This window comes from Cucumis melo, chromosome 9 (genome assembly GCF_025177605.1).
Source record: "Cucumis melo cultivar AY chromosome 9, USDA_Cmelo_AY_1.0, whole genome shotgun sequence".
NCBI classification, from domain to species: Eukaryota; Viridiplantae; Streptophyta; class Magnoliopsida; order Cucurbitales; family Cucurbitaceae; genus Cucumis; species Cucumis melo.
Window position 1 is genome coordinate 8,519,471 of NC_066865.1, and position 8,824 is coordinate 8,528,294.

Sequence of the window (8,824 nt, forward strand, 5' to 3'; positions counted from 1 at the left end):
CAAAAATTTCTAAAAAAGTTTATATGAAAAGTTTATGTTACGATTTAAAGCATGTTTTATGTATTTTAAGCAGCAGCAGTAGCAGCAATAGTAATAGTAGCAGTAGCAGCAGCAGGAGGAGGAGCAGCAGTAGCAGGAGGAGCAGCAACAACAACATGAGAAGTAGTAGTAGTAAATTGCACTTTCTCTTAGTGGGCTTGTCATCACCATGAACATCCACATAGCCCACTTGGATTTAGTGAAATTATTGAAGAAAATGTTGGATTTTCCCAAAATGGTCATAACTTTTTAAGTAAAAAGTCAACATTTTGACCTTTCACCATTTTGTTTGTCTTGACTAATTCCGACCTCTCGAGCATGAATTTTATGTAAACTCTTTACATAGGATACCCCCATTTTTATGTGTCTACATGAACGACTCAAGATCACATTGTAATTTGTATTAACAACAAAGAGGGCCACATCCAGAGTGTCTCCAAAATAAGGCGACCAACCTCATTCATATACTATATAAATTCAGTTAAGATAATTAGGTAAGAAATTACCTTAATTTTCTTGTGGGCTGTTACAGTTTGACCCAAACTTGTCATTAGTGTTTGACCTAGACTTGCTATTAGGACTAGTTTTTTGGTGTGTAAATTCGGTTGAACATTTGATTTGGATTTGGACGATGAAATTTACTGATCAATTTGTGACATTCGTTGTATCTATTTTTCGTTATTGTACTTCAAACTGGTTTGGAAATTTGGCTGATATTGATGAGTGTGTGTTGAGACATGCCTGGTGTTTATTTTGGAGACGGTAAAAACTTAGAAATGCATTTTCTCTTCTATTTTTAGGTGGATAAATCGTTTTTTTTTAAAAAAGAAAACTCTTCCAAAATTTTTACAGAATTTTATAAAAACTTGTTTTTTCAATCTTTGTTTTGATCAGAAAAAGGTTTTCAAAAAGGAACTTTCACCTCTCGATCTAGGTTAGAGGGATAATCTGAAACGAGGTGTGACATATATTTTCCAAATATCAATATGTTTTACTCCTTAGAGATTCTTTCCTTTGCAGAGTTGAAAATAATGAAGTTTCTGAGTTTGGTTATTCTTTTATGTCCGCTTTTATATAGCTGAGATATTCTTGTTTTAGGGTTTGGTATTGGAGACTTTTTGTGCCACTTTTGTGAGGTTATCCAAAGAGAAAATTTTCGTAGGTGTCAAGTCCTTTTGATTGTGAAGTGTTTGTTGTTGCAACTTTCGAGGTGGTCTCTCTTGATCATATTGAGTCATTCCACTTACATCTTGAGAAAATATTCTCATAGTTAGGAAGAGCATAAGTGTAACGCCCCGAATTTCTCGAGGTAATTTTTATCATTTTATGTAAATTTTCGGAAATTTAAAATTTTGGTGTAAATTCTTGGTTGGTTTTGAAGCGGGAAGAAAAAGAAATTTAGGGATATGAATTTTTTTAAATTTAATTTTGTGTAAATTAATATAATAATAATATAACATTAATTATATTATTATTATTATTATTTAATATTATTATTATTATATATATATATAATAATTTTTTTAAAATCAAATCCGAACCCGCGCGCGACGACACCCCCCCCCCCCCCCGCCGCCGCTTCGTCTTCTTCTTCTTCCTTCCTCGTCCGACAGCCGCCCGACGCAGCTCCGCCTGCCTTTCAACCGCACAGCCGTCTCCGTCGTCGCCTCCGTCTCTGCATCGAATAACTCTCACGGCCGCCCCTATTTCCAATCTCCTTTCGGTCTCACGCAACCAGTCGCCGTCGGGCGTCCCCTCCGTTGGTCGTCCACCGCGTTGAAGCAGAGCCGATCGTTGAACTTCTTCGTGCATCGTCTGCGAAACGCCACCGCCGTTGTTCACCGGAAAACCAATCGACCGTGTTTGCCCCATCCTCAAGCGATTCGAACCGAGGCAACCAACTGACCCGACCCGAGCCATTCTTTATCAATTTGATCCGCGAAGCTAAGCCGAGCCAAGCCGCGAGCTGTGGCAAGCCGAGCCGCGAGTCGAAGACTGAGCCGAGCCGCGAGTCGAGTCAAGCCGAGGACTGAGCCGAGCCGCGCCGCGAGTCGAGCCGCAAGCCAAAGACTAAGTCGAGCTGCGAGCCGAGTCAAGCCGAGCACTGAGCCGAGCCGCACCGCGAGTCGAGCCGTGAGTCGAAGACTGAGCCGAGCCGCGAGCCAAGTCAAGCCGTGAGCCTCGAGCCACGAGCCGAGAGTCAAGCTGAGCTGAGCCGCAAGCCGAGGGTTGAGCCGAGCCGAGTCGAGCCACCTAAGCCATTTTCTTTCCACTTTGGGTCAAGGTGAGGATTATTTTGGTGAGCTTCCTATTTGTTGCTATAATCGATACGAGTTTAGATTTTGGAGTAAAACATGGTCCTACCTTTCGTTCCTTGAAGGTATTAGGGAGTTGACATTCAAGTTCTCGGGTTCCACGACTGGCTTAATTGGAGATAGCTCTCCTTTACTCGGGTAAGTCAACGGATGTTGCTTAGGACCATTTAAAAATGACTTTTACTAGTGTCATCGTTTAAATCTTTGTGATTTCGTTTAGGTGGATTCGTTGAGCGTGGACTCGATCAAGGGGCATAACCAAGTTTCAGGTAAGGGATTTCCTACTACTGGACCTCGGATCGAGGCTGGAAACGTAGTAATCCACAGGGGATTATACGTTAGTAACTGTACTGAATGAATTGACGCATGTTTGACTATTAAATATCGCTCTTATGCTCTTGTCTTATTAAAGGTAACGTGACCGCTAGTTGTAGCTTGTGTGCCATCGTGTGTAATGAGTTGTTTACGGATAGACACCGATGTCCGGATGTTCTGTGTATTGTAGTTAAGTTAATGGGCTATGTTGTGAACTTGAATTGTATGTCAATGGACTTTAAAGTCTTAAGGTTAGGTAGGTGGTAGTCTATTGTCTGGATATTGGTTATGGAGTTTTAGTTGGTATCAGAGCCTAATTTTTAGGTTATGTAGATTGACTTATGATGTGAGTCTGTTTTTGTGTCCTTATGGCTAAAACGATCCTTGTCACTCGTCAGGTACGCTCTCATGAAAGTATATGTATAACCCTATATGCATTACCTTACCTAAGTTAAACTGCGAAGTTTATTATCACATGTGACTAAAGGGTTCATTGGTGGTTGTTAAAGAAATGCCGCCAAGGAGAGGTGCACGTAGGGATGGCCGAGGAGGCCGAGGAAGGGGAGCAGGACGTGTTCAACCTGAGGTGCAGCCTGTAGTCCAAGCCACCGACCCGGCTGCGCCAGTTACTCATGCGGACCTCGCTGCTATGAAGCAGAGGTTCAGGGATTTGATTATGCAGATGCGAAAGCAGCAGCAGCCTGTCTCACCAGCTCCTGCTCCAGCTCCTGCTCCAGTTCCAGTTGTGCCCCAGGTCGTGCCGGATCAGTTGTCGGCAGAGGCCAAACACTCGAGGGATTTCAAGAAGTATAACCCCACGACATTCGATGGGTCTTTGGAGGACCCCACCAAGGCTCAGCTGTGGTTATCTTCTTTGGATATTTTGGTATATGAAATGCCCTGAGGATCAAAAAGTTCAGTGCGCTGTTTTCATGTTGACAGACAGAGGTACTGCATGGTGGGAGACGACAAAGAGAATGCTAGGGGGTGACGTGGGTCAGATCACTTGGCAACAGTTCAAGGAGAGTTTCTATGCGAAATTCTTCTCTGCTAGTTTGAGAGATGCCAAGCGGCAGGAGTTCCTGAACTTAGAGTAGGGCGACATGACGGTAGAGCAGTATGATGCGGAGTTTGACATGTTCTCCCGCTTCGCTCCCAAGATGATAGTGATTGAGGCAGCCAGAGCCGATAAGTTTGTTAGAGGCCCCAGGCTAGACATCCAGGGTTTGGTTCGAGCCTTCCGACCCGCCACTCATGCCGATGCACTGCGCCTGGCAGTGGATCTCAATTTACAGGAGAGGGCTAACTCGTCCAAGGTTGCAGGTAGAGGTTCGACCTCAGGGCAGAAAAGGAAGGCTGAGCAACAGCCTATTTTAGTGCCACAGCGGAACTTCAGATCAGATGGTGAGTTTCGTCGCTTCCAGCAGAAACCTTTTGATGCAGGGGAAGCCGCCAGAGGGAAGCCGTTGTGTACCACTTGTGGGAAGCACTATCTAGGCCGTTGTTTATTTGGGATCAGGACTTGCTTCAAGTGTAGGCAAGAGGGGCACACAGCTGACAGATGCCTGATGAGGCTTACCAGGAATGCACAAAATCAGGGAGCAGGTGCTCCACATCAGGGTAAAGTCTTTGCTACCAATAAGACCGAGGCTGAGAGGGTAGACACGGTGGTGACAGGTACGCTTCCAGTATTGGGGCATTACACCTTAGTTTTGTTTGATTCGGGTTCGTCACATTCCTTTATCTCTTCTGCATTTGTGTTGCATGCCCGCTTAGAGGTAGAGCCCCTACACCATGTTTTATCAGTATCTACTCCTTCTGGGGAGTGTATGTTGTCGAAAGAAAAGGTGAAAGCATGCCAGATTGAGATAGTAGACCATGTGATTGAAGTAACGTTGTTAGTCCTGGGCATGCTCGACTTTGATGTAATTCTGGGTATGGATTGGTTAGCCGCTAACCATGCCAGCATAGATTGTTCCCGTAAGGAGGTAGCATTTAACCCTCCCTCGATGGCCAATTTTAAATTTAAGGGAAAAGGGTCAAGGTCGTTACCTCAGGTAATCTCAGCCATGAGGGCCAACAAACTGCTCAGTCAAGGTACTTGGAGTATCTTGGCGAGCGTGGTGGATACTAGAGAGGTTGATGTATCCCTGTCATCGGAACCAGTGGTAAGGGACTATTCGGATGTCTTTCCTGAAGAACTTCCAGGGTTACCTCCTCACAGAGAGATTGAGTTTGCCATAGAGTTGGAGTCGGACACGGTTCCTATATCCAGAGCCCCACACAGAATGGCCCCAACAGAGTTGAAAGAACTGAAAGTGCAGTTACAGGAATTGCTTGGTAAGGGCTTCATTCGACCGAGTGTGTTACCTTGGGGTGCGCCAGTTTTATTTGTTAAGAAGAAGGATGGATCGGTGCGACTATGCATTGACTATAGGGAGTTGAATAAGGTAACCGTTAAGAACAGATATCCCTTGTCCAAGATCGACGATCTGTTTGACCAGTTACAGGGAGCTACAGTGTTCTCTAAGATTGATCTTCGATCGGGATATCATCAGCTGAGGATTAAGGATGGTGATGTACCCAAGACGGCCTTTCGTTCCAGATACGGACACTATGAGTTTATTGTGATGTCTTTTGGTTTGACGAATGCTCCGACAGTGTTTATGGACTTGATGAACATAGTGTTTAAGGAGTTCCTAGACACTTTTGTGATCGTGTTTATTGATGATATCTTGATATATTCCAAGATGGAGGCCGAGCATGAAGAGCATCTACGTATGGTTCTACAAACCCTTCGGGATAATAAATTGTATGCAAAGTTCTCGAAATGTGAGTTTTGGTTGAAGCAGGTGCCCTTTCTAGGCCATGTGTTTCCTAAGGCTGGAGTTTCTGTGGATCCAGCTAAGATAGAGGAAGTCACCAGTTGGCCCCGACCTTCCACAGTCAGTGAGGTTCTTAGCTTTCTGGGTTTAGTAGGTTATTATCGACGGTTTGTGGAGAACTTTTCCCGTAAAGCTACTCCTCTTACTCAGTTGACCAGGAAGGGAGCTCCTTTTGTTTGGAGCAAGGCATGTGAGGACAGTTTCCAGAACCTTAAACAGAAGCTAGTTACTGCACCGGTTTTTACTGTACCTGATGGTTCAGGCAGTTTTGTGATTTATAGTGATGCTTCTAAGAAGGGTTTGGGTTGTGTATTGATGCAGCAAGGTAAGGTAGTCGCTTATGCTTCTCGTCAGTTGAAGAGTCATGAGCAGAATTACCCTACACACGATTTAGAGTTGGCAGCAGTGGTTTTTGCATTGAAGATATGGAGGCATTACTTGTATGGTGAAAAGATACAGATCTTCACGGATCATTAAAGCTTGAAATACTTCTTTACTAAGAAGGAATTGAATATGAGACAGCGAAGATGGCTCGAGTTAGTGAAGGATTACGATTGTGAGATACTGTATCATCCAAGCAAGGCAAATATGGTAGCTGATGCTCTTAGTAGAAAGGTATCACATTCAGCAGCACTTATTACCCGACAGGTCCCATTGCATCGAGATCTTGAGAGGGCTGAGATTACAGTGTCAGTGGGGGCAGTCACTATGCAGTTAGCCCAGTTGACGGTACAGCCGACTTTGAGGCAAAAGATCATTGATGCTCAGAGTAACGATCCTTATTTGGTTGAGAAGCGTGGCCTAGCAGAGGCAGGGCAAGCTGTTGAGTTCTCCATATCCTCTGATGGTGGACTTTTGTTTGAGAGGCGCCTCTCTGTGCCATCAGATAGTGCGGCTAAAACAGAATTATTATCTGAGGCTCACAGTTCCCCATTTTCCATGCACCCAGGTAGTACGAAGATGTATCAGGACCTGAAGCGGGTTTATTGGTGACGTAATATGAAGAGAGAGGTGACAGAATTTGTTAGTAAATGCTTGGTGTTTCAGCAGGTTAAGGCACCAAGGCAGAAACCAACGGGTTTATTACAACCCTTGAGCGTACCGGAATGGAAGTAGGAAAACGTGTCCATGGATTTCATTACAGGACTGCCAAGAACTCTGAGGGGTTTTACAGTGATTTGGGTTGTGGTTGACAGGCTTACCAAATCAGTGCACTTCGTTCTGGGTAAATCCACCTATACCGCTAGTAAGTGGGCACAGCTGTACATGTCTGAGATAGTGAGACTACATGGAGTGCCAGTGTCGATTGTTTCTGATAGAGATGCCTGTTTCACTTCCAAATTTTGGAAGGGTTTGCAGACTGCTATAGGCACGAGGTTAGACTTTAGTACAACTTTCCATCCACAGACTGACGGTCAGACTGAGCGTCTGAACCAAGTTTTAGAGGATATGTTACGAGCGTGTGCATTGGAATTTCCAGGTAGTTGGGACTTCCACTTGCATTTGATGGAATTTGCTTATAATAACAGTTTTTAGGCTACTATTGGCATGACACCATTTGAGGCCTTGTACGGCAAATGTTGTAGATCCCCTGTTTGCTGGGGTGAGGTAGAGGAGCAGAGATTGATGGGTCCTGAGTTAGTTCAGTTTACTAACGAAGCGATACAGAAAATTAGATCACGTATGCATACCGCACAGAGTAGGCAGAAGAGTTATGCGGATGTGAGACGGAAGGATCTTGAGTTTGATGTGGGGGACAAGGTGTTCTTGAAGGTAGCACCTATGAAAGGTGTCTTACGATTTGAAAGGAGAGGAAAGCTGAGTCCCCGTTTTATTGGGCCGTTTGAGATTCTTGAGGGGATTGGCCCTGTAGCGTATCGCTTGGCGTTGCCACCATCACTCTCGACAGTTCATGATGTGTTCCATGTTTCTATGTTGAGGAAGTACGTGCCAGATCCATCCCATGTAATGGATTACGAGCCACTAGAGATTGATGAAAACTTGACCTATACAGAACAACCCGTTGAGGTGCTGGCTAGGGAGGTGAAAATGTTGAGGAATAGAGAAATTCCTTTGGTTAAAGTCTTATGGCGGAATCACCGGGTCGAAGAGGCTACATGGGAGCGAGAAGATGACATGAGGTCCCGTTATCCCGAATTTTTCGAGGAATAAAAGTTAGTTCATCGTTTACCTTTTTCACTCTTCATTTAGGTTTATCGTTTAGTAGTTGCATGTTAATTTCTAAATCGTTTAGATGCATATAAAGTAGAATTTGATCCTTTCTTCCGCTGCTGCATGCTCTTGGTGTTTTTTTCCATCACATATTACGTTGAATAGATAGAAGCTATTGTCGAGAGAGAAGTCTCACACTTAGAGGAGCCTAAGTTTTATTGAGAGGGAGTCCCACACTTAGAAGAAGCCTAAATGATCTTTCACTCGATTAGACTATTTGAGTTTTGCTATAATTGCATTTATTTACAAATAAGTAATATCATTACAATCACTTGACTTCATATTTGTAAATTTATCTTTTGTAGACATATTGTCACCTAGAGGCAGTTAAGAACTGGGTACCAAACTTTATGTTCTGTCTTCTAATATTTTAATAATTTATGTGTTCAACTATTTTTTGTTGTAATAATTGTTGTAAAATTGTGCGTGACAAGTTATACGGTATGCCAAATAGCCCTTTCAATTACTATAACCATAGAAAGCGCCATAAATCAAATCATGCATATCCACAACTTGATCTCTTTTCACTATTCAAATTAAACATGCATTCACAAAAGTTTCAATCCAAACACATGAAAAACAGTAAAATTAGTTAAGTGGAAAATTGTTGATACTATATAGAGTCTTATAATACTAGAAAAAGATTGTATAGTTGATAGTTAAAACTGAGAGAATGGAGGCAGGTGGCTTTAAAGTTGAGAGTAAAGTAGAGTGGAATTGATTGTGGAGCCTAGTTTCTTGAATTTAATAGGCCCACCCAATCGTTGAAACTTATCATTTTAAACCAACCACCAACTTTTTGTGTTTTGTCCTTGGCAATTTAATACAATAAACCACAGCTAGCATGCAGGTGGTTTGAATTTGTGCCTCACAGATTAAATGCAGAGATTATTTCTCTCTGCATTTAATTGTGCATTGTGAATCTTAACTACTTGCTTTAGGTCTAATAATTTATTTAAGATTGCAGTATGCGGCAAATTAAGAATATGATATATATTTAAAGGGTGTTGGACACTTTTTTTTATATTCTCATATTTC